General features: G+C 51.2%; 1 pseudogene; it reads right to left on the reverse strand.

Annotated features, from left to right (window-relative positions):
- On the reverse strand, positions 1–26,844 carry LOC136499257 (DNA polymerase I A, chloroplastic-like; annotated as a pseudogene).
- Positions 26,845–27,497: the final 653 nt, after the last annotated feature.

Genomic DNA, 27,497 nt, shown 5'->3' on the forward strand with positions numbered 1-27,497 from the left:
CCCCCCCCTACCCATACCGGAGCTATGGAAAACTCTGTAGAGCTCCATAAATTTTTAGGCAAAGTTCTATAGCGTAGGGAAGGCTGAGACTTAAAATCGAACAGTATGTGTTGTTCAGTCCCCCCTAAAATATTTCCTGGATCCACCGCTGTGTACATCCACAACAACTCCAGGTGCTGGCAGCAGTCTTCGCTCTTCTGATGTTCTGCTGCAGCCAAGAAATGGGCGTGTGATCCTGTCAGGACTGGGTTACCAGCTTCAAACTCATGATCCTGGACCTGCAGTCTCCATGACGACCGAGTCCACCATTTTTTATCTGAACAGTGGTGTCTTGATTGCACCGGTGTCATCAGCCTTATGGCAGGCAAACATGTGCATATATATAGACATTCCTCGGATGACAGCATCTGCTCAGACTATTTGGCAGCATACCAGCTCTTTGCACACTTGGCGTCAACAGCCAGGTCGACTTTCAAAATGTTGGTTCCGTAGAAATGATCAATTCCTGCATGCTTTGATCAGATTGCTGACCCAAAAATCCTAGTTTGAAATGCAGATCTAGGTTGGTACTTTGGTAGCAATAAGCTTCATACCTTCCAATCCCGGGATAGCCCAACAGCTGTCTTTCCATAAGCAATGGAAAAATTAAGCATTTTAGCTTTCCTCCTCTCAGCGCCAAAAGCATCCTAAAATGGAAAACCCAAATGTAATTCAACTCCAAATATTTAGTGATACAAATGTTGTTCAACACGGATGCAATACAATCATGGCATTCTTAGCTCAAACCTTCGAGGAATGCCTAGTGTTAGGGTGTGTGGATCCATAGTGGCAGACTGAAATTCAAAAAAAAATGTGCAATGGAATGGTCCATCCAATAAATATTCTGGAACGACACCACTCCACAAATGAAATAGCATTCAAAAGTTCACAAGTCCCAAAATCACAAGAATGATATACATGTATCTATATATCATTTTAAATAATTTAGTAGGAATTTGATTGAATGAACTACAAACTACTAGCACTAGGGGATTATGCCCGTGTTCAGTTCCAAAAATAGTTCCAAAAAAGTGCTACAGTACCCGTCACATCGAATCTTGCGATACGTGCATGGAGCATTAAATGTAGACGAAAAAAAAGCTAATTGCACAGTTTGGTTGGAAATCGCGAGACGAACGTTTTGAGCCTGATTAGTCCATGATTGAATACTATTTGCCAAATAAAAACGAAAGTGCTACAGTACCCAAATTTCAACTTTCCCTCCAACTAAACACAGCCTATAATTCCAACGTAAGTACAATATATGTATATGAGCAGTTAAAACAAATAAAAAAATAACTAAGAAACGCCAAAGCTGTAAATAAAACTAGTAGCACTAGAAGTACCTTCAATAGAGGCACTGGAGGTTTCTCTTGACCAGGTTGAGGGTGCCACTCAAGAAGAACTTTCTTCTCATGGACAGCATCACGGATATGCTGGTACATATTCATGGCTGTCCTAGAATGGAAATCACCACCGGCGTTGAAAGCATCCAGCATGCTTTTACAATTAGTAAGGTGGGCTAAGATCCTAAGCTCCAGCTACATTAAAACATGCCTTTAATAAGAAATTAACTAATTAAGATGAAAGGTCATTCAAGGACAAAAATGTTGACTATTGAGCACTAGTTCGCACACCTGACCATAATCTGCAACAATAAGAGAATTCCCTGGAGCTGCAACAAAAGCTTGGCGAATCTTATACCTATCCTTCTCAAGGGCAGGTTGGTTCTGGAAGGGACACGTATTGAGTTTGAATAAATGATATTGACCAAAAGAATAGGGTGGTACTTTAGCTGCAAGCACTATTTAACAGATCTAAACTGTATTGCAACTAGAGTTACTTTTGGAGCTAAATATATTATCCAGTGCCACTGGTGAATGCAGAAGCCTCAGGCTATAATCAGCAGACATTAATCATAACCACATCCATCTTGTATGATGATTTTGTGAAGCAGCAGCATTTACATACTAGTGAACAAAAGATGTGATATCATTGATTATTTTATTGAAAAATAAATTTGTAACTACACATGTTTGTCTTTCCCTCCTCTTCTTGTACAGTGATATATCATGCACTTAATAACAAGCCAGAGATGATGATTTAAGAAGCTCCATAGAAATCCCACATAAACACAAAACAATGTGCATACCTGTAGATTTGGTGTTCTCGCTGACAAGCGCCCTGTCTCAGTATTGATATTTAATGAACAGTGAATGCGCCCCTCCGCACATGATATATGATCTCCCTACCATGGGGTAAGGGATTTATCAGATACACGACACATGGAAATACTTCTTAGACAAATGCAGTTAGCTAAGCATAATTAGTATGTTGACAAAAGCCAGCATAAACACCTAGTAGCAATGTCGGGTTCATAAACCCGAGGTCCCTCATAAACCGGCTTCCCTGCAAAGATTCGGCCCAGCAGACAAACGCTACGAACAAAAACGCAGCTCTTGGGCCGGCCCAAGAGCCTAAACGACAGGCCAAAAGGGCCATCCAATCACCAACCAGAAGGCTTGGCCAAGGAGGAACAGCGCCCGCTTCCGACTCCGGCCCACCTCTCTGACCGGAGCGCTTGCTTCAGTCTCCAGCCCGCCTCCGGACGGCCTCTCCGACCGGAAGGCCTGGCCCAAACACCGCTTCTGACTCCGACCCGCGTCTCCAACCAGGGATGCGCCAAACCCCTGCTCACTACTCTCCTCCGGCTGGCGCGATCAGAGCCGACTGGAACCAACCGACCGGGAACGCCCGCTCGGTAAAGACCAGGAAAACAGACGGAGAAAGTAAGGCAGGGCGCACAAGTCAAACCGCAATACCAAGGACCATACCCAGTACACCTGCAGGAACAGTACTCTGCGACCTCCCTGGCACGACAGAACCCAAGCAGTGTTGTAGGCGCCGATATTTTCCCCTACAGTATTGTGGGCTCCATTAACTCCCGTACGGTAAGGCTCCCCCCACATGCCTCTGGGCATCGACAGTGTTGTGGGCGCCGGCATTTACCGTACCAAGCGAACATGGTAAAACCCCTTGCATACCTCCAAGTATCAACAGTGTTGCAAGCACCGACGTCTGCCATATCCGAAGAAGACAACACAACATCGCACGTGCATCTGATATTCAATAGTATTGTGGGCGTCTACCATCATCTTGTACCCGCCGACGTAGGAGACAAAGCTTAGTAGCATACGTACTCTCTCCCTCTCACTTATAAGGCCATCACCTTCACCTATAAAAGAGGATGCGCTCTTTCCCAACAGGTAGATTCATTCAGATTCACTACATCGATCAACTTCACTACTACACAACAGCAGAACTACCAGGTTCAAACCACGAGCACACGCTCGAACACTTAGCACATAGCGGGGCTCCCGTCGCTCTCGGCCCTTCCGACCGGAGTCCGACCGGACCTCTTGTACCCCCCATCTTTCTCCTTCTCGTTTTTAACCCCACTGCAAACTTCGAACACTTGGGCTCAGGAATAAAGCCACCGACCGACTCAAACTGGATATAGGGCACGTTGCCTGAACCAGTATAAACCCTGTGTCATTGAGTGCTAGGTCACCTCCGTTCACAACGTACGGCAAAACGACAAATATTTACGTGTTGGTCATTTTCTGCACCGACAGTTGGCGCTGTCCGTGGGGAAGACGCTATACGTTCAACACTTTTTGGTCATCGGATGGCCCACTTTTACACCACCTTCTCCATGGCGGGCTCAGACGATACGACTCGCTTCGGCTCACTGGAGTTTTCCGCACTCCCACCTGTTGGGATGCGGGTTCCACCAGTCTCCGAGCCGTCCCAGGCCTTCCTCTCTGGAAGCCTGGACTTCATCGTCGACCGGCTCGGCGTACTACACCTCCGCGAGGAGGCACTCGTTCCGGCGCCCGTCGAAGGGGCACCCTCCATCGGCTCCGGGACGCACGACGACTTCAACGATGAGGCATCTACGCTTCATTCCGAGCAAACTCTCTGCTCAAACCCCGCTGTGAGTAATATGCATACTGTTATTTACTCTCTATTCTCTATCTTCCGCCGATTATCTGGAGGGACCCCGTTGTCCCCGCCGCGACCGTCATACGACCGGTTCCCCTATGGCCTCGCGTCCTCCGCGGATGCGTACGCCCGGAGGCTCCGAAGGATGCCGGTGCCGCCCCCTCTCACGTCTGAATTCGTGGGGATGGAGCTATGCTCCCACCTGTTTCCTCGACCTCATGGATGACAATGTTGAGAGTGACGGCTCCAGCATTGGCGACGTGGCGCCTAGCCACCGTCCGTCCCGGGAGTGCGCTATGACGGACGCTCCGAGACAGCCACCGGTGATAACGGAGTCCTTGCAGACTCACACCCCTCCGGACCCTCGTGCGGAGACCCCCGCGCTCACACGGGAGCACGGCGAGGAGCTACGACAACAGTGGCTGAACCAGTCGCCGACTGCGCCAGCGCACTCGGTGCACCACACTGCGCCCCGTGCGCATAAACCGGCGAATGGCGCCCGGGGTCGCGCCCGTCGGTTCCAGCGCAACACCATGGACGGGGGGAACGATCCCCCACAGTTCGCTCGGGCCAATCAGAACATCGCCGCTGCGGCAATGCTTCTGCGCGGCCTTCCCGAGCCGAACGACCCCCAGGAACAGGCGATCCACTGGAACCTCCGGACACTGGTGGAGACCACCGCTGTTCAACAGGCAGAGAGCTCCGCATCGCGACACCGACTCGCGGCCTCTCCACACCAGGGGAGTGGGGACGCACTAGACGAATCGCTCCACCCGCTCACCGCTACAGCCGCCGAGCGTGGCACAGGAGGCCGCATCTGCGCCTCGTCTTGACTTGGCGACCGATCCGCACCGACCGCCTGTACACGAGCGGCTCGGGCCGAACCAAGACGCTCGCGACGTCATCAGCAACTGGAGCCCCAGCCCGGATGGCCCGGGACCACGGGCCTTTGTCCGACGCATCCAGAGAGCGCCGCTCCTGCAGCGCTCCAACGGAGGTCGAGGCAATGGCAAGGCCAAGCGCCAAGATCAGGACGAGGACCCCTCCACGCAGAGGGGGAAAAAGAACAGAAAAGATCGCCGCCAACCGGCCAACTCCGCGTTGGTCGCCACGGCTGATCACACGGGCAAGCAACCCCAACAGGACCTTCCGGGCCACTTCAACGAGCTCATGGGGAGCCCGTGCACAAACCACGCCTACCTTATCAAACACCTCTACAAGGACTGCGAGCTCCTCAAACGCAATCTGCGACAGGCCGGCGGGCCAAAAGAAGAAAAAGGCAAAGAAGCAGCGGCCAAGAAAGGGGGCGTAGCGGGCAAGGATCCGGACGACTGAAGGCCGAGGTGATCCGACCGGACGCCTACCGACTGAAGGACGACAACGACAACATTCTCACCAGCGCTTGGAACAGCTACGTCGTTTTTCCCCCTAAATTTGGTCTTACCGCTTTTAAGTTAAACACTTGCTCCTGTAAAGTGCCCCGACCCGAACACTTTCGGCCCGGGTCGCTCGGGGGCTCCACGAGGGTGCACTACTACCTCTCTTTTTCGTTTACTGACATATGGTAAAACTCCTTCCTACCCGAACAAAAGGGTAGTTTGTTCCTTTAAATTGCCTTTCGTAGCTTTGCTTTAAAATATTCCGACCGATCGCACCCCGCCTCTACCTACGGTTACGAACAGCTGAGCCTCGCGGGCCACGCCCGGGCTCCTAAGGTTGCAGCCTACGGGACGAACGAGCAAGTACGAAAAAGAAAGAATAAAAAAACAAAATCATGCTAAGGTAAAACTAAGGAACGAAAGGGACAAGCTTCCCCGAAAGGAGTGACTCCATCACAGAAAACGAAACCGATTGTAGTCATTGAGTACACAAGAACGTTTACACAGGGCCTCCCCCACGAACTTAAACTTTTTACATCTGCTAAACTACTTATACTTTACAAGCTATTGGGGCCACCGGGCGGCATCTGCTGTCGGTGCGACCGGCGAAGGCATGGGCTACTCACTCCCCAGTTGGACGATATTCGGCTCGGTTGAAGGCGGAGCGATGTCCACTTCCGACCCAGGCTCCGCGCCATCCGCAGGCTAGGCGACGTCCCCCTGACACACGCTTCCGGCCATGCCCTCACGGCGGGCATCCATCACCCACTACGCAGAGACTTGATCTGCCACCAACCTTACGTGCGGCAGCAAGCTCTCCCCGAGCGATTGGATGTCCTCCGTGCTCAAGCCATCGGGCATACCCGCTATAGATAGGGGCGAAGTCCAAGTTCGGGTGGTACGTCGCCACCGAAGTCAACACCCCCGACGCTCCGTAGAACAGCCCGTGTGTGATGAGAGCCCGGACCTCATCCGGAACCTCTGCAAGCTGGATGGCAGGCGCACTGGTACTTGGCGCCGACCCGAAGACCTCCGAGACGACGATCTGGGCAACATTGCGAATCTGGTCAAGTTCCCCCTTGAGAGCATGTCGCTCCTCAAGGGACTTGGCCAGCGCCTCCGCATTCCGACCAAACGTCGCCTTGGCCGTCTCCAGGTCCCGCTCCAACGACTCCACCTTTCCGCCCAGCTCTGGAAGACGGGCGACAAGCTCAGAAACAAGCTAAAGGAAGAAACCAACACGACGAAAAACAGAAAAGGTACGTACCGAGGCGGAAGTTCTCGAGGGCAGAGAGTCCCTCCGCCTACCGGGCCACTTGCTCGCGCAGCCGGGCGTTCGCCTCCTCCGATCCCATCACCCGGCCCCGAAGCGCAAGCACTTCCTGGTCTGCCTCCGACCGGACCTTTCGCTCTGACTCCAGGGCGTTCCGCTCGACTCAAGGGTCTCTAGGGATTTTTGGAGCGCCGCCTCGGTGTCCGTCAAGGATTTCCGCAGCTCCGCCTCAATCTCCGCCTGTCCGGCCTTCGCCGCCTCAAGCCCCCGCTCGGCGGCGGTCGCCCGCTCCGCCGCGCGCTGCTCCTCCGCCCGCACCGCGGTCACCTCGGCCGCCCGGTCCTGGGACTCGCGACGGGCAGACTCCAGCTGACGCTCAAGCTCGGCCATCCGGGCATGCTCCATCCAGAGGAAACGGGACTTGCAGGATGACATCTCCTGCAAACCCTGCGAAAAAGAGAAGCAAGCATGCTGAGGCAACCAACAAGAGACTAAGAGATCAAGGACAAGCACGGGAAACTCACCTCCCCGGCGAGCTGCAGGTCGACCTTGACCAGCTGGTCGACGGACTTAACCCGCTCCTGGGCATCCTTAAGCTTCACCGACAGCTTGGCGAGATCGGACTACATGTTGAGCCCTCTCCCCCCGAGGATGTCCCAGAGCTGACACTCCTGGGAATCCCGAAGGACGAATCGAACCTTTGACGGGTCCTCAGGGCAGGGCCACTCCAGGTCACCCTCCTCCAACCTGCCAGAGGGCCCAGCCTCCGACCGAAGCACCGCCAGCTCCCGCGATGGCGCCGGCAGTTCCACCACGTCATCCGCTTCATCATCGGAATGGATCTCCACCACCTCGGTTTTACCAGCCACCGACGGGCGTTCTGACTCCGTCCCGGCCGCGTCTCCCTCCGGCGCCTTCAGCTCCGACTGCGAGGGAGAGCCGTGCAGCCCTCCGCCCGGCAAGGCAGGGAGCTCGGTCTCCCTCTCCTCTTCCGCCGCAGCCGGTGGAGGGGCCGCAAGGGATACCTCCGGCGAAGCCTACGCCGTCACCACCGGGATCGCCGCCAGCACCGACGTCGCCGTCGCCGCCGTACTAGCAACCGACCAGGGGAGCACCACCCCCGGAAGGGAAGGACTCGCCGCCACCACCCTGTTCCCCCCCCCCCCCCGCCGCTCGTCGTGGCGCACTGCAGGGTGGGCCTCCAAACCTCCTGCAAGGGAGTTGGGGCGATGCTCAACCCCGTCACCGTCCGATCGCTGACAAAAAGTACAGGTTAGTCATACATCAAAAAGGGCTCAACAGCAGGATTGAAAAGAAACAAAGAAAAACATACCGGTAGGTAAGCGGCACGGCTCTAAAACAAAGACCCGACGTCGACGAGGCCGTAGGGCGAGGACCGCTCCCGGACTGCAACCCGCGCCCCCTCACTTCAGCCGGGGGCGGAGACGTCCCAACCGGCTCCTGCCCGACCTGCGGGTCACCGCGACCCTCGGCTCGGGGCACTCCGACCAGAGCAGCAAGAGGGGCATCCTCCCGCTGAGTCGCGCGCTGGCACCGGCCCCAGCGATGCGCGGGTGCAGGCCCGCTCCTCTGACCGCCCGGCTTGCTCGGCCGCATCCGCGGCAGGCGGAGACGAAACCGGCGACGCCACTGAAGGGCGCGGTGACCGCATCAGCTTGGCCTCCCGTTCGCCGACGGCGTCCGCGCTCGCAGCACGCTTCCTCGGCACAGGGAAATCACCGCGCCTCTACGCCTCCCGCTCACCGCAAGCAGACACGGCCGCGGGATCGCGACGCTCCGCCAAGGTCGTAACGACCTTCAGGCTCTCCTCCTCGGAGAAAGATCATGTCATCCCCCACCTCTGTGGGGGCCTCCGACTCGAGCTCTGACTTGACGTCGCTCCTACTTTCCCCGGCCTTCACGCGTCAGGCGATCTTCTCATACTTCCGCCGAGCCTCCTCGGCTTTCTTCTTCCTGGCATCCGCCACCTCCTTCTGGGCGGCCTGCCGAGCCGCGCCCTCCGACCCCTTCAGAAGGTGCGGCTGGGACTTGTAAGCGTCAAGTCCCTACAAAACAGGCGACTCAAAAACAAAAAGCAGGAAAACAAAGGGGAAAAGATCGCGGAGTAAAGAGAGGAAAGCATACCAGTTTTGACACCACCTTCTCTTTGGGCTTCAGCTGCAGCACCCGGTGACGCACAGTCAGGGTCCGTCGGGCCGCCGTACTTCCACATCGGCCGCACCCTCTCCACCAACAGAGCAACCCGACGGCGGTAGAGGGTGTGGAACACCCGCACCCCGTCAAGACTGCGCCGCACGAGCATCTGGAGCTCCGCCTCAATGATCTCCACCTTCTCCCGACGGGATGGGCCCCACGACCAACTATCCCGCCTCTCCGGCCTCCTGCCGGTGAACGCCGGGAACGGCGCCTCCACCAGGTTCCTGATATAAAACCACTCCCCGTGCCACCCCCAGTTGGAGTCGCAGGGGATGTACGCGGGATACGAGCCCCCCGCGCTCGGTTTTCTCTACAGGGCAAAGCCCCCCACCGACGCGGCCTCGGGCAGATTCCCCACCGGCAAAGATCGCCCAGAGAACAACCGCCGGTAGAAATCCGCGTGCGGCTCCATCCCGAGGAAGGCCTCGCAGACGGTGATGAAGCCGGCGATATGCAGCACCCCCATCGGGTTAAGGTGCTGTAGCTCCAGACCCCACTCATTGAGGAGCCTGCGCAGGAACCAGTGCGTGGGGTATCCTAACCCGCATTCGTGGAAGGCGAGAAAGGAAACCACCTCGCCGGGCCGAGGTTGCGGAAACTCCTCCCTCCTGGGAGCCCTCCAGTGCGCCACCTCCTTCGGCGGCAGAAACCCCTTCACGGCGAAGGCCTCCAGCACCGACTCCCTCACCATGGATGACCTCTAGCCCGACATTTCGCTCTGGGTTCACAGACGGATTTGTGAGTTTTCTCCTCTCCCTCGCTCTCCCCCTTTTCTTTTTCTCTCCTAGGAACCGCCACGGCACTCAAACGCTCTTGGCGAGAAGGAAGAAAGAAGAGACGGCAGATGAGGAATAAGCGAAGGAATGGGGCGAAAAACCCTCTCCCTTCTCTTACTTAAAGAAAGAGGCGCGGCAGTTGGGGAAGGCACGGCGATCAGGGAAAGGCGAAACGACGGGGCGAAAAAACCCTCTCCCTTCCCCATTTAATGCAGATGGGATACTATGGGACGCGCCCTGACCGATGAGACGCACCCCTGCCCGACGGAACAACGCCTGATCAGACGAGACGTAGCCTGGGTATGGCCCACCACTACTGCACGCCGGGCGCAAGAACCAAAGCGCCACCACACGCAGACGGCTCTCCGCCTCCCTAGGCGGGACTTGAAAAAACCCAAACAACGGAATCTCCGCCAGGAGAGACCATCGGGCTTCCAAAGTCGATCGAACGGCTCGGGAAAAAACACCGAGAGACAGGTAAGGAGCAAAGGGACGCCCCATGTAGGCCATGCCGACTCCGTCACGAACGACAAGCACGGGTCCCGGTCGGACATTTCCGATTGGAGCTCTTCAGACCCCGTCACTCGAGTCATCAAGGTAACACTACCGAACCCCTGCTATTTCTTTATTTAATCATTCCTAAGTTCATACACGTATTCATTCCATACGCCCGTGCCCACTGAACGATTCGGGCCCTGAATCGCCCAGGGGCTCGAGAACTAAAGCATCGCACATGCAGCAAAATGCATCACAACGCTCCGTGTTGCATCACGGAGTGGCAGTTGCCTCATTCAACATGAGCAACGACCGACCGGGGTTCGAAGGCCGGCCCACGAAGGGCTCGAGGCCGCCCCACGTCAAACAGAGCCAGGGGAGAAAACGCAGATGAGCCCCGTGCGGCCCTCGCCCAGTCTGCCCCAAAGCAGAAAGGGTCATCTCAACCTTCTCGTTCGATCCTAAACCTCTCGCCAAGCCCACAGAATCTCCATCGAGGGGAGGCCAGCAGGCCACCTGTAACAACCAAAAAATCCACACACTAAAAAATACCAACTACAAAATTTTTCTTAGAACACCCATGTGATGATGAGTGTCATGTATAGAAAACCCAACCTAAGAGATGCATTAGGTCTAACCCCAACCCAGGTTAACACATAAGCATGGCATGTCATTAGTTAATTGTGTTTATTTAAATTCTAACAAATAAAGTATTGCATGCTTTGTTAATTCGAAATGTGATTTGGATTTGCATTTGAGTTATGATATGCTTAACAACTCCAATGAATTTGGTGCACCAATTTTGAATTCAAAATACCCAAACCAAATTTGAATTCAAATCAAGGAAGAAGAAAAAGAAAACAAAAAAAGGAAATGAGGAAGAAGGCCTCGCAGCCCAGGCTGCTCGGCTTCGCGGCCCAGCCAGCCCAACCGCGCCCACCTTGCACCGGCGTGCGCACGTACGCGGCCCACGAGCCGGCCCAGCGCATCGCCCGCACACCCGTCTGCCTCGCTCGCAGCCGCTGCCCGCTAGACCCGCATGTCAGCCACCCCCGTCTACAGTGTCGTCTTCCTCACCCACGCCTCAACCGCCTACGCGACCGGCGCCCGACAGCAGTGGCAGGGGCGGGCCAGGGGGTCACGCCAGGGGCATGACCCTGCCCCCTTGCGCCGCGCCCACGCAACCCCGCATCACCATCCGATGAGATGCACACGCCTCCACCGCACGATGCCATCCGCCATGGGAGGCGTGGCACTCGGCTATAAAGCCAGCCCGCACGCCGCTCACGCCCGGCGCCTTAGCCTCTCCCTCAGCCTCCGCCGCCGCTTGGTGGCCCAACAGCCGCACCACACCGAGAGAAGAGGGCCGTGAAGGGATCGTCAGAGGAGGATCAGAGCCCCCGCGCACTGCCGAAGTCGTCGTCATCACGGTCGCGGGTCGGCACTGCTTCCGGAGCTACACGGCCGCAACTCGTCACTGCACCGCCATCCTTTCTTCCACAGCACCCACGGTGAGCCCCCGATTTTTCCCCTGCTCGCCGCCGGACCTTGCTACTCCGGCCATGGCGCTCCATACCGTGAGCGCGTAGGCCAAGCCCATCCCCGGCCTCTAGGCACACCAGCACAGCACACTCACGTTGACCGTGACCATCCCCGAGCCCTTGGACGCTGTAGACCTCTCCAAGTTCCCCGGACGCCGTAGCCGAGCACGCATGCTACGCTCACGACGCCGCCGCCATGGCGCAGCCACCACCGGAGTGCCGGACCACCTCCGAGCACCAGACCACCGTGCCGAGCACCAGACCACCGGTCCGAGCACCCGACCACCGGTCAGAGCACCGACCACCGTGGCCAGTACTGCTGGGAGCGCCTGGCGCCTCCGTGACTCGCCCGTCCCGTTCGCTGAAGCCACGGGTAACTCACGCGCACGCCGTGACCACCCCGCTGGAGCCCCGTGGTTCACCCGCGTGCCTCACCGTCGTCACTACGTCGCCGTGGCCGCCGGGACATCCCTACCGGCCACCTGGGGGTCCGAAGCCTCGACTTGAGCCCTGGACGCCTTCGCCATGCACCCACGAAACTGTAACAGAACCGACCAAATCATAAGAACGTAAGTACAAAAACAATCACCGAAGCGATCAAATTCCTGTACTTAAGCTCCCATAATCCCGGTAGTCCGGAAATCACGAAGGATTTCAACCAACTCTCGACATACAAACCAAGATCGTAATGATTCAACACAACACATCATCCGTTACAACATTTCATAAGTAGCATTCGGATTACATCCATCAGAGTTCAAATAAATATTACAAACCAAGTTTGAGTGTGCAGAAGCAACATAGTTTAGTACAAAACATCATAGTTTTCAAATACATTGCCAAGATCAGAGTCATGTCCCACAAAAGCATTATCAGGTACGAGAACTAGTAGAAACCGCGCCCAACGGTCTAGTCTTCATCCCCAGCAGGGAGAAGGCAGTACTTGCAGCAACCAAAGAAGAACTGGTCATCTGCAACAGGTGGGAGATAAACCCTGAGTACGAGAAGGTACTCAGCTAGACTTACCCGACAAAAACAGAAATAAAGACACCAAGGATCATGCAAAGCTTTACAGGTGGGCTAGCTTGACACAGTTGCATAAAAGAGCTTAAGATTATAGTAACCAATTTAAACTTAGTATCAAGCTTATCATATTACCTGTCCACTAGATTAGCACCTGTACTAGAGCACTCACTTATTAGGAGCAAACAATATTAACCATAGCAAGTATAATAAGACTGTCATCATAATATCATCATTTCCGAACCATTAAGTTATTAAGTGTATCTACATTGGAGATAAGCCCGTCAAGTTCTCACTAACCGGGAGAGACGGCGACTCGAATCGAATTACAACTCAGCTGAGGGGGTATTCCTAACTCTCACCCTGGCATACTTTGCAAGGGTAGCCGTGGGTCACCTTTGGAATAGCTCAGGAACCAAATTCGCGGGTTCGATCAGCGCCAGCACTCTCAGGGATTACCCTTCTGCCAAGACGATCAGGACTTTTAAATCACCTGCCCTTGGACTCACGCCTACGGCTCCCTTCCGAGGCGCACTTTATACTTATCGACTCCCGGCCTGAGGTGAGCTACTCGGCTTCGCGGTCGGTCTTCAGGCCGGCCAACTAAGAGAGAGGCATGCGTTCAACATGAACAGGAAAGGCTCCAAGAATCAGTCCTTAAGCGACACAGACGGAGTCACTGTAAACCGGCAAGCCTCCGTCCGGTCTTCATTTCAAATTAAGACTGGTTCTTTTCCACGATAGCAAATATAGCCAACCGTGCCACATGTGTCATCCTATATCTCGCAGGTGACAGGAAATCACCCGACTTCTACCGCGTTTAAGCAGGGCTAAGCACTACTCGAGCCTGAGCTACATAGGATTCAGGGTAACAATATCTGGACAAGGAATGGGTAACCAATGCAGCAAGTGTTTGCATCCAACACCTAAACTTAATGCAACAATATATGTAATAATAATACTGTAACTGCATTTCAGAAATTAGGAGGCTTAATATGCTCCGGGGCTTGCCTTTCACAAAGTTGCAAGGACGGTGGTCCGGGCACTCAACGGCGACCTCGTCTGGCACTTCTCCTGAGGGCTGCTCCTCCTGAATCTCCGGTGTCGGCTGCTGCTGCTCGCTCGGTTCCTCGAATTCCAGCAGGGTTACTCCTTCCGGTACACCTATTGCATGCCGATGCAAAATATAAATATCATGAATGCATAAGAAATGACATGATGCTCATGATGAATGAATCACAGTGAGTGTTTACGAAAGCATCACTGGACACTCGTTTACCGAGTAATTAGCTCTATTCAAATCACTTTAAGCATGTATCTATTTAACTTAAAAACAAGATCAACTTACCTAACTTACATAACCTAAGATAAAGATGCTCATCTTCAGTTAAAGGCCTAACACCTAGGAACATTACCACAACTTAGAAATAATAAAGGTATACATCATTTAACATTTAAGTTTCATATGCATACCAGTAGTCCCTTAATTACATCACAACTAAAGTTCTACAATTCCAAATGACTTGCGTGAGGACATTCTGTAAAGCTTATGAACTTCTCTACAAAACATTTGTAAACACCAAAGCATGATTCTTATGTTAACTAAATCAATTTCCAGCAAACTTAGAATCTGTCCAGAATGGCGGGGTTACTAACTTAATTATTTAATAATGGTGCAAAAGCATACTTTGATCAAACCAAGTTTACCAACTTGTTTTGCATACCTAATAAACATCAGAAAGTATAGTGTCAACTTTTAAATAAATTATTTAATACCCTTTTCTAATTTATCTAGTTAATTAGGTGATTAAAGCAATATATAGTAAAACTGTTCAGAAAAATCTATAAAAATTACAGTAGCTATATCATGCTGCACATAGACTACCATAAAAATTTCAAAGCCATTGAGTAAGTATAACAGTCTACACAAAAATGATAAGGTATACTGGCTTAAAATGGCATAATTAAGAAATCCTAATGAAAAGTGTCAAGCAACAGATTTCACATTTTTCCTAGCATCATTCTAGCATAAGAATAGTACCCACCAAATTTTACTTTTACTGGATCTATAGAAAAATTATGAAAATTCACACAAGATCCACCCATTAATAAAAGGAAATTCTATATCTTAAAAACTACACATGCACTAGCTCTGAAATTTTAACCAGAGACTCTACTAAACCAAAATAGAGGACCCACAAAATTTCATAATTTTTGGACCACAGAAACTCAAGATAAAATTCAAACAAGTTTGCATGCTTCTAAAAACACATTTCAAACTCCTATTTAATTCATCCAATTTTTCTAAAACATGTGCTCATATTCTATTTTTGTTAAATACTAGACAATACTAGGAACTCAACAAAATTAGAACCATAGCATTAGGATCTATATACAAGGAAATACGTATTTTTGAATAACAACACAAATCTGTGAAATAATAAAGCAAAACAAAATAAGAAAACAACTTTCAGCCGCGGTTGGGCCAACCCAAGGAACGGCGGCCCACGAGTACGCAGTCGCGGCCCAAGACGACGGCGCGGCCCAGCGTGCTCCCGCCGCGCGCGTCAACGGCTGACAGGGCGGACCCGCGTGTCAGCGAGAGAAGCAGGGGAGAAGCGACGGCCGGTGGCGTAGCTCGCCGCCGGTGGCTTCTCCGGCGAAGGAAACGGTGTCTACGTGCTCGTCTCATCCTAGCGGACCTAGGGGAACCCTTACTCGCAGCGATTAACGCAACTAAGAGAGGTGGCGATGGCCACGGCGGCGCACAGTCACTGCACGGCCGGCTCCGGCGAGGCCATGGCGTCTCGGCCCTAATGGCCGGCTCCACGAGTTTCAGTAGGGTCCACAGAAACCAGCGCAAGGGGGAGAAAGAGAGGGAAAGGGCTTGAGCAGCACGGCCACGCGCGTGCTCGGCGGCGGCGGTCATGGCGACCCGGTGGAGCCGCCTACGCGGTGAGCTCTACCTGGCGAGAAAAAGCGACGACGGTGAGGTCTCTGATGTGGAGGAACACACGGCGGTGCTTTGGCTGGGAGCAATCGGACCAAGGCGCGCGGTGGGGCTGGATTTTTGGCTCGGCGGCTTTGGCGTTCCAGCAGAGCGGCGGCGAGCAGAGGGGGCGAAGAAATGAAAATGGCGCGGCGAGTGCGCTCGGGCAGGCGCGGGGCGGCTTCAAGGTGCTGCTGCGTCGCCAGGACGTCCACGGCGCGTGGCCTGCGCGACAGAAGGCCGGCGACGGGTGGAGGACACGCGGCGTCAAGCTTCTGCGCCGGTCGGCCATGACGGTCACTGAATCGTTTTTCAGAAACGCGATTCAGTCGCCCATTGCCCCGACTGACAGAGCATGTTTGACGACGATTAACTCCTAATCCGTGACGATCTAGACTACGCCATAGTTAACAAAGTTGATCATCTATATGTGAACTACAACTCTGTCCATTGGAGCTCGAGCTGGTTTGGCTTTGTTAGGGAGATACACGGCTCCAAACATTGGTACCCGAAACTGTAATTCACTTTAGGACTTAGAAAAATTTGCTAAGTATGGAATCAGCATGTACTTCTGACTTGTGGGCCATGTTAGAGCATGTTCTAGCCATTTTCATGAGATGGTCATAAAACAACTTTTGTTCCTTGATAAATTAGCTACAAATTTTGTAAAGAGTACACAGCCATGCAAAGCTTCTAAGTTGGACTTTTGAATCAGTCAAACGATGACACTCCATGGGTCAATTTAAGTCAAACTTGCACTTGAGGACATTTTGGTCATTTTGGTCTACATGAACAATGTTCCAACAAGTAAACTAAATGTAGTTAAGGTGTATTAGACCATGATCAACCATTTTACAAAGTTGTTATACCACTTCTACTGATCACATGTGATAAAGTAAAACAAGCAATTCATACATATGTTTCAATACAATGTTTCACATGTTGCATGACCTTGTTGTTATCCTATACTTGTCACATTCCTACCATATTGCCATGTTTCCAAGTATGAGAGTTTCATGTAACATTCACATGTTGCACTACTACCATTCACAACAATCAAGCATGAAACATACACAGTTGAAAATGTTGCATATGCACGTTTCAGTAACAATGACATGATGACATAGATAATGCACATGTTTATGAAATGACATGCAATTTAGTGGAAGCCAAACACCTAGGGTGTTACAGAAACCGCAGGAGCCCTCATCTGCCCAGCTTAGCTACTGGAGAGCCTACGTGCGCGACCTCTCCACCGGCGAGCACTGCCGAGCCACCAGCCGTCGTGGCCAACGCCCTGGAAGGCCCCGGCCACCACTTAGGCCCCAGAATCATGATCGCCGTGGCCTGGGGAAGCTTTTCCCCTCCCCAATTGGACACCAGCACCGCCACGGAGGCTCACAGCGAGCTCGCCGCTGGCAGCAGCACCGCCGCGGGAGAAACAGGGGAACACCCCCTCGCCGGCCACCCGCGTGTGCACCCGGTGCACAAGGACCGCGCCTGGGAGAAGGAGGGTGGACTCGGTCCACCGTAGTCCTGTCTACGGTCTATGGACCAACGCCTCTCGGTCCACCGTGGACCGCTAGCCATGGACGACAGCCCAGTGGTGGCCCATGACCACGACGTGGCAGCACCACAGTTTGCCACGTGTCCGGCCCAGCCCAGCCCAGACCGGCCCAACCCGAGCCCACCAGAGCCCGTTTGAGACCCGGACCATGGTGACCGTTGACCGGTCAACGTTAACCGTTGATCTGGCCCCACATGTCAGTGTCACGGACACTCTGGACCCACACGGCAGACGCCGACGTCATGCTGACGTCACGACGACATCAGCTGCTGGCGTCAGCAGCCAGGCCCCACCTGGCAGTGACCCTGACCGATGACAATTGACCGTTGACCGTTGACCGCCGTTGACTGACGTTGACTTTGACGGGACCCACCTGTCAGTGACCCAATAGCCTCTGGCCCCACCTGTCGGAACTGACGACGTTGATGACGTCATGCTGACGTCAGCTGGACCCCACCAGTCAGCTCAGGCACCGAGACGATGACGTCATGCTGACGTCATCACGCTACGTGGACCAGTCACCGCGTAACACGTATCAGCCCAGAATTAATTCAGCCTTTTCCATTTTCAGAAATGAATTAAACTTCGGAAATTCATAACTAAATCATACGACCTCAGAAAAATACGAGACCAGGACCAAAATTCATCTAAAATCAAGCTCTACGCAATGAACCCATGTTTGAGTGCATTTGACTCTTTTGAATTTTCATTGCTTTTTTGTGCCATTCTATAGACGTCGCTAACGCGACTATAATGCGATCATTGCAGACTCAAAGGAGAACCAGACAGACGAGGACTGTGAGTACCATGAGGAGAACGGAGACGACTACACTGAAGATGCCACATCCCACCCAATCTCGTAGCACCTATTACGCATAGCTAACATAGAACTGCTACCGCTTTACTTTACTGCTACAGTCATATTATGATAGGACTTGCATGGTAGTATGCTTGCTTGAAAGCCTTTACCTTGACGCAACCTTACCCCTGCATACCCTACTATTAGGCTAGACACACGCTTACTGCTATATATTTCATTACTTATACTTCTACTACGCTTATATTACGTGCATGGTGGAAACTGGTGTTATCTGGACTTTGGGAAGAGTGCTGCGTGTGTGACTTGGGTGTGTGGAGGGTGAGGGTTGTGTCGACCAAGTTGGAGTATACGACGAGCCTAAGGCAAGTCTTGCTATGGGATGCTACCTGGGCACCCCTGGAATGGATACCTGTGGTGGGTAAATGGTATATGAGGTGGACCTGGGTGTGAACCTGTAATGGGAGGAACCCGGGATGGAGGTGCTGTGGTGGCACGATAAATGGAAACCCTGATGAAGACATTCTGGCTTGGTCATCCCTAAGGACTTACTAGTACTCAGATTCACCGGGAAGCCTTACGTACCACTCGCCCTATATGATGCGGGACGGCTGGACTACTTGGTAGGATATTGCCACTACTGCTAGGTTGATAGCGGACAGTGTAAGGAGGTACGGGGCGCGGAAGATTCCCCCCACACCCTTCCGAGACTTCATGGAGACCTTGTGGACCCGGCTCATGACTAACAGTTTCAGCCACCCCAGACTTGACTTGGGGTGAACCAGGGCTGAATGATAGAGTGGCATTATCCTAGGCTAGCAAGCGGCCGGAATCAGCCTAGTTGACGACGGTCGACGAGGAAGGCGGATCTTGTGGTTATGTAAAACCTCTGCAGAGTGTATGGTTGATCGATCGATACATGTGCCGACTTGTCGGCTATGAACCTTTCCTGGGTTTCGCTTAAACTAGATAGAGAGATGAGTCCTTCTCTTCTTCCTCCGTGAGAGAGTGTCGGTCGTAGCCAGAGGCTACGGGCCTTGAGACAGTGCCAAGAGGGAGTTGGTCTGTCGACTGAGCGATGGTATGGTATGAGGATGATGGAGATGGTGGTATATCGGTCCTAGGATCAAAACCTGGCTCGAAAAAGGGAATGGAGTGGAATGTGTGTGGGAATGGTGTTAAAACTTGACAAACTATTATTATTTACTTGATATGCTAATGCATAGGAAACCCCAGCTTTATAGGTTCCTTTGACTATGTCCAACTTGCATCCAATTTTCACAAAGCAATGCTCATAGGGATGGGAGAGGCCAGTACAAATCGTACTGATAAATTTTGGCACACAGGTTCTGCTGAGGAGTATAGCTCCGAGGAGTTTGACGGATGAGGGGTTCGTGCCTACGCTCGAGTTTGGCGATCTTATCTTCAAGCTGTTCTGAATAAATGCTACTTTTGATTCCGCCAATGCGGCGATGTAATAAATTATGTAATTCCGCACTATTTGTACTCTGATATTATCGTTGTATGGATGTAATATCCGACTGGAAATTAGGTAATATGATCTACAACGGTCTTATTACACTTCGACGCTGTGGATTTTCCTTCACGGAAATCGGGGTCGTTTCACCACCCGGGTCGGTCTCCGGAACGACCCAGGCATCTGCCGGGTTACAGGTAAAGAAGCAGTGGAATGACACAAGAGGACTATGCCGACCCCGTCACGAACGACGGACCCGGATTCCACTCGATCATACCCGTTAGCAAGCTCACCGAGCGCGTCACTCGAGCCCGAGTGATCGAGGCAAGCGACAAAGCTCAGCCCCTCCGGTTGTGAGAAACCGAGGACGAGGTAACGCACACAACTCAAACCGACCCCTACCAAGGCCCAACAGGGCTCGGGGGCTCAAGACACCCAAAAACACCTGGGTCTGCGACCCCGAACTTGCCCCATCCCTCAGCTACGCCTCAAACTGCACACCAAAACACCTGGGACTACGACCCCGAACTCGCCTCATCCCTCGGCTACGCCTCGACTGCACACCAAACGCCTAGGTCTGCGACCCCGAACTCGCCCCATCAGGATCCACGACTCCGACTCGCCCGATCCCACGACGCGCACCGACGCTAGGATCCGCGAGCTCCGTCTCGCCCGATCCCTAAAAAACTAACTGCCTCAGCTGCGCGGGACTGCAACGACGCCAGGATCCACGACTCCAACTCACCCGATCCCACGGCGCGCACCGACGCCAGGATCCACGAGCTCCGTTTCGTCCGATCCCTAAACTAACTGCCTCGATCCAACGGCGCGCACCGACGCCAGGATCCACGAGCTCCGTCTCGCCCGATCCCTAAAGCCAAAACCACCTTGGCTGCGCAACGACGCCTTGGTTGACGACTCCGTCTCGACTAAAAAACACGCACACGCCCTAAAAAAAAACCCAGAAGACTCGGGGGCTACACCCGCGGGTGCGCTCACGCGCACCCGCTAACAAAACGAAAAACTTCCCCCACTGGCAACACAAAAAACCCCCCAGACGATTCTGCCCGAATCGCCCGGGGGCTACACCCGCGGGTGCGCTCGCGCACACCTGCCGTCAAGACAAAAAATCCCCCTGACGATTCTACCCGAATCGTCCGAGGGCTCGGGGGCTCCTGTCAGGTTCATAAACCTGGGGTCCCTCATGGACCGGCTTCCCTGTAAAGGTTCGGCTCAGCAGACAAACGCTGCGAACAAACGCACAGCTCTTGGGCTGGCCCAAGAGCCTAAACGGCAGGCCAGAAGGGCGATCCAATCACCAACCAGAAGGCCTGGCCGAGGAGGAACGACGCCCGCTTCCAACTCCGGCACACCTCTCCGACCGGAGCGCTTGCTTTAGTCTCCAGCCCGCCTCCGGACGGCCTCTCCGACTGGAAGGTCTGGCCCAAACACCACTTTCGACTCCGACCCGCGTCTCCGACTAGGGATGCGCCAAACCCCTGCTCACTACTCTCCTCCGATTGACGCGATCAGAGCCGACTGGAACCAACCGACCGAGGACGCCCGCTCGGTAAGGACCAGGAAACGGACGGAGAAAGTAAGACAGGGCACACAAGTCAAACCGCAATACCGGGGACCGTACCCTGTACACCTGCAGGAACAGTACTCTGCGACCTCCCTGGCATGACAGAAGTCAAGCAGTGTTATAGGCGCCGACATTTTCTCCTACAGTATTGTGAGCGCCATTAACTCCCGTATGGTAAGGCTCCCCCCACATGCCTCTGGGCATCGACAGTGTTGTGGGCGCCGACATTTACCGTACCAAGCGAACATGGTAAAACCCCTTGCATGCCTCCAGGTATCAACAGTGTTGCAGACGCCGACGTCTGCCATACCCGAAGAAGACAACACAACCTCCCACGTGCATCTGACATTCAACAGTATTGTGGGCGCCTATCATCATCTTGTACCCGCCAGCGTGGGAAACAAGGCTTAGTAGCATACGTACTCTCTCCCTCTCACTTTAAGGCCATCCCCTTCACCTATAAAAGGGGATGCGCTCTCTCCCAACAGGCATATTCATTCAGATTCATTAGATCGATCAACTTCATTAGTACACAACAGCAGAACTACCAGGTTCAAACCACGAGCACACGCTCGAAACTTAGCACATAGTGTGGCTCCCGTCGCTCTCGGCCCTTTCGACTGGAGTCCGACCGGACCTCTTGTACCCCCATCTTTCTCCTTCTCGTTTGTAACCTCACTGTAAACTTCGAGCACCTGGGCTCAGGAATAAAGTCACTGACCAACTTAAACTAGACGTAGGGCACGTTGCCTAAACCAATATAAACCCTGTGTCATTTAGTGTTAGGCCACCTCCGATCACAATGTACGGCAAAACTACAAATATTTACGTGTTGGTCACTTTCTGCACCGACAAGCAATGTCCTCAATCACTCACATTGCATGCTTGAATGTGAGCATGAAGTAGCTAACCACCTTTAAAGCCCAAAGATATCTCAAGGGGCACACTACAAATGAATGATCATGGTGGGGGTGGGGAGGGGGGGGGAGCACTCAATTACAAGAACTGAATGCAACAGTTACTTTGCTAAGAACAAAATTTTAAAACTAATATAATCCTAATCAACAAAAACTCAAACTTGATGGTGCAGATAGACACTAAATTTAGCAAACCTCATGCTTCCTCTCAACAAAAGCAGAAAGAAAAAGAGAAAAAATATAGCCTAACCAAATCAGCACGTTTGTTGATGCATCCTCACAGCACACAACACAAGAATTTTACGCTGTGAGCATACATAACATCAGCAAAATCCAATTTGCATTGCAGCAAATGCCAGGCATGCTGTCTCAAGGTAGGAACGATAACAAGATCGGCTAGCTAACCTGCAGCGGAAGAATGAAATTGGATATCAATGAATCAATAGAACATATTTCACATAAAGCTGCAATTGCATGGCATGCTTCTTTTCCATTCTTTCCTCCACCGAACGCTTCATATGCTGTTCCATAAGAGGAATCTCCATCTGGGTTTTCTGAACCACTTGTATCTTCATCATCCTCTTGGATATCATCCATTGTGTAAATATATTCTGTGGGTATTTTACCAGCCAAACTTCTCAATGCATCCCCACTGGCTGATGGCCAGCCACTCGGGGTGAAGATATCAGTTTTCAGATCTTCAACAATACTGCAAAGTTCGATAGTACGATACTTTGACGTCTTCTTACCCTCTGTAGCAACATTTTCTTCATTTAGCACTTTAAAAGTTTTACTCTGTGGCCAAGTTTCACCAGATCTGTGTCTGTTACAAAGGTAACAAAGTTTTAGGAATTGCACGGAAACAATTTGAAAGAAAGCTTGAGTTTCCAGTTTCCTTGGATATATGCGCAATCAAATTACTAGAAGATACAAAAGAAAACCAAGAACATTCAATTCACTTTTGCCTAGGATATTACATACACAAAATGCTAAGCAGGCACAAAAGGCAATGGAAAATTTAGTTTCCATTTCCCATTTTGGCTCTTGCTTATAAAAGATAAAAGTAAATTCTTATCAAGTTAGGGCTTTGGGTCATGTGTCCCATTGTGCATGACGCCATGACTTGCGGTCAAACTAATGTCTTCTACACCAAACCACTACCATAATTACCGGCGCCCTTTCATAAAGATCCAAACATGAAGTGCACCGAGGAAGATACCACAGTGAAAAGGTATATGGAAACAGAGAAGGCTTTCAAACCTTAGTAAAGAAATCAGTGAAAGGCAATACCTATTTTCAATGCCACCAAAGAGAAGTTGGCGAATTTGAGTATCGCTATTCACATTCATGTACTTGGCATCAGGACAATATTTAGATGCCCATTTCCGAAACTTATCTGCAGATAGTTCCCGTTCAGCAATAGCAGCCTTTTCTATCTCTGAAAGATAACCACGGTCAACAAGCATGCCCTCTGTTTCCATCTTCACAAGTAGGGCACCGAAGGGACGCCAATACTGTTCATAGAAATCGTACATGGTGCCCCTAGGACAACCATCCAAGACCCATCTCCTTGTTTCAAGCTTTCTTTTTAAGCTCTCATAAAGTCTCAATGTGCTCATTGAATCTAGAGAAGAATAACAAATCCATAACTCTCTGTCTTCCCTTTGTAACTCTTTGAATGGATCAATAGATACAACTTTCCCTTCAGATCCATCTTTTCTAACATTTTTCCTACCAAAGATGGTTTTCATTGATATCTTTCCAGGTTTAGGTAAATCCTCTGGAACAGTATCCATGACTCTACGGTCATTTGTAAGTCCTTCAAGTGAATATCCACCATCAATTTTTCTTGATGAATCCCAAAGGCGTGCAAGATGCATTGTATCAGCATGAAACCCAGCAACTTTGATTCCATAATTCTCAATGACATGGTTATCAAAACTATAGTTATGCCAAACCTACATGATGAAGGGAACATGAATGTTGACTTCAGAAAATTCAAGAAATACAAAGCTAAAAGTAGTTCACATGCGATTCATTTGGTATTAACCAGGTATGATTTTACCAATACAAAGATTGCAATTTTGTCATGTTGATGATCTCATGAAACTGACAAGGATAAAATAGTGAAGTACATCCAATTTGTTTCAAGTTTGTAAGAGTAAATAGAGCAGTAAGGAAAGAAGGTAGAGTACAACTTCAACTAACATAGAAGGAGAAAAATAGCCACGAAACTGATCCAAATAGGAAAATTATTGCACCTTCTTGATGGATGGATCTTCAAAGAAAGGAGCAAACTCCATCAGGACACCCCTTCCACCATCTAGAACATCAACCCAAATGCAAGTTTTGCCATTTCCAAAATCAGCTGCCTGTGTACATCAGAATTTGCTGAATAGATGCTAAAGCATATTACTTCTCCATGACCAACTGGTGTCTCTTCTTTGGCATCAATATTTGCTACCTGCAGAAACATTCTACTCAAATAACTATAGTGGAGTTCACTTTTGAGGATTGTTTGCCATCGTAGAAGCAGACAATGAGCATATTAGATCATGAAACTAGTGAAGCTGATACAGACTACAACCTTCAGCATTACTCATGATATCTGACTTCAACTCATGCATTGCCTATGGCATGTTTTGATACATTAATGAGGAAAATATACCAAACAGCAAACAGAGCCCCAGGATTTACAATCTATCACCATCAGAAGTTTCTTGTGACAACTATGGAATTGGAACAAACACTGAAGTAATTCGTGACAGATGACAACTCACAGTAAAAAGATATCACTCAGCTAAACCATTAAAGGAGCATTTTGTCTTTGTGAAACAAATGGTTTGCCTAGATGAATAAGGATGGACAACCTGACCACTCTATAGGAGCAAATAAATCAAGCAGGGTTCCGTTTTACCTCTGTGTCACATGCATGAATAAAGCTCTTGTACTTTGTAGTGAGCAGTTTAACAATGCTCCTAGCTGACTCGATATTGTCAACTACCAAAACTTTGTCGTAGATGCTAGCAAGTGCCTTCCGTGCTTTCAAAGATTCCTCAGAGAAGGCTGCTTTAATTGGCAAAGGTGAAACCACCTTTTTTACTACAAGTTTCTTCTCCTTTTTGTCATCACCATAATGAACGTTATCATCAAGCTCCCAAATTACCTTTGTATTAGATTTATCAAGCAAAGGATCCTCTGCTGGTGAATAGTCACGCCACAGAATCTCCACCTTAGAGGCTCTAGGCATGCTCAAACACTTGGCACTGTTATTAACAACACTTATCGGAGCTGCCACTGATTGCACAGGCTGATTTACCATCCTATGCCTGACCAGTTCTTGACTATTACCATGTCTATTTACAATTGAATTGGATGATACACGTTCTCTCAGATTCTGCAAGTAAGTGTAGTTCAAACCCCTGCGATCTTCAGAGAGTTCATTTTGTACATTCCCAGCACATAGAGGAGTGCTTCCCTTATAGATATTGTTTGTGACATTGTTGGCAGTTTTGAGATAAAACAGCCTCCGGCTCTCTTGAACCCATTCTTGTGCAATATTTCGCACGTTTAAGTTGGGATAGAACCCAAGCTTGAAACCACTGCTTCCTCGAACTGCCATATCTGAACTATGACAATAGTCCTGCCTGTCAGTCAAAACGATTACCAGAGTTAGAAAGCACCAAGCAACATGAAATTCTGAAGTCACTGAAAAATCCCTAAGGGCCCGTTCACTTCCTGGGGAATGAGTCCCCGGAAGTATTCCGGCCCGAAATCATTCTTTAATTTATATAAGATTTTCACGTCCAGAATGGTTCCTCGCGAACGGAGCCTAAAGGGGAACATTTCAGAGAGTGAATATATTGCAACGTACAATGACAAGCTTAAGTGTACCGCTATTAGCTGGCAGCGCACAGACAGGTCAGAACAGAATAATAATGGGACAATAGGATGTGACACCGTGTTCCCTTGCAACAACCGGCGCATCCTGTGATTAGTTGGCAGAGACTGTCTAGTAGCCAAAGCCAAGACATGGGGGTATTTAGCTGGAAATGAAAGAACAGAACTCCCGAGACAGTCTAAATCACAGCGGTAGACAAGCATAAGCACCATTCCCGACCCGACACAGGCACACAGCTAAGCACTGCTTAGAGAACGCCCACTCCACATAGTCCGAAGACCGAAGGGGACATTCCAACGACCTACGAAGGCCACAACGAACATCGAATGACTCAACACGAAATAAGAGTGATTCGGCGCCACGGCGACTACCTCCTGCATCACGAAATCGCCGGCGGCGGCGAGGCGCGGCGGACGCGGCGGTGCAGGAAGAAGGGCGAGGGAGACGACAGCCACGGGGGCGCCGAGCCGTGGCGCCGCAGCAGGGTATCCGGCGCCACCTGCGCCACCACCATCGACCACACGGACCGCCTCAGGTTTGACCCGGCTCCCCTCGTCCCCGCAGCGCCGCCGCCGGCTAAGCAGAAACCGAGGCCGCAGCGGGGCGCCGTCTCCTCGCGGCGAGAACAGTCGCCCGAGCGGGCAGGTGGTGGGGAGGCTAGTCCGTGGCGCGGCCTAGCGGGAGGAGGCCGGCGAGAGCATTGGGGCATCGGCGCGATGCGAGAAGCGGCCTATTGTGGAGGCGGTGGCGGGGGCGGAGCGGGGAGGGAGGTGAGCGGGGTTTGGGGGGAGAGGAGGAAAGGGGAACGAGGGTTTAAGCGGCAGCTGGCCTGCTGGGAATGTACTTTGGCTGTAGCGCGAATGATGGGTCATCCGGACTCTCCACTCTTCGACATGTTGGCTGATGCTGAAAATTGGATTACGCTGATTTTTATGTGGAAAAATTACGAGAGAAAATTATTATTCCAGGACTAAGAAGTATTTGAATAAGCACAAACGAACGGCCGCTTGTCTCGAGGTCCTCAACATCACGTAGCCATCTAGGGTCAGTCCGTCGGCAGGTAAAAAATCTTCTCCTTAATTTTCAAAAAAAAAAAAGATCTTCTCCTCAGCTCCCACTCTATATCTCTATATACAAACTTGATTACAAAATAAAGTGCTATATCTCTATGCAAAATAAAGTCCTCTTTGACATGATTTTTGTTAGGACTTCTCCATCGACGATTTAATCAAAAGCTCAGCTAAACGTGCGCATACGAGAACAGCATCTGAAGTTAAAACCAAACTAAAATCGACAAAGCCAAAGTCATTTTTGTCTTAAAAGCCAAAACCACTAAAAAGTGGTTTTTTTTCTGGCTTCACCATTTTTTCAGAAGCTCAAACCCTACCGATGTGGGATTAAAACCGTTATTCATAGCACCTGCATGCCAACTTTGTTCCCGATTATGATGTTATACATCAATTTATCATGCCTTCATCGGGATTCAAGAAGAGGAG

This window comes from Miscanthus floridulus, chromosome 13, assembly GCF_019320115.1.
Source record: "Miscanthus floridulus cultivar M001 chromosome 13, ASM1932011v1, whole genome shotgun sequence".
Lineage (NCBI taxonomy): Eukaryota > Viridiplantae > Streptophyta > Magnoliopsida > Poales > Poaceae > Miscanthus > Miscanthus floridulus.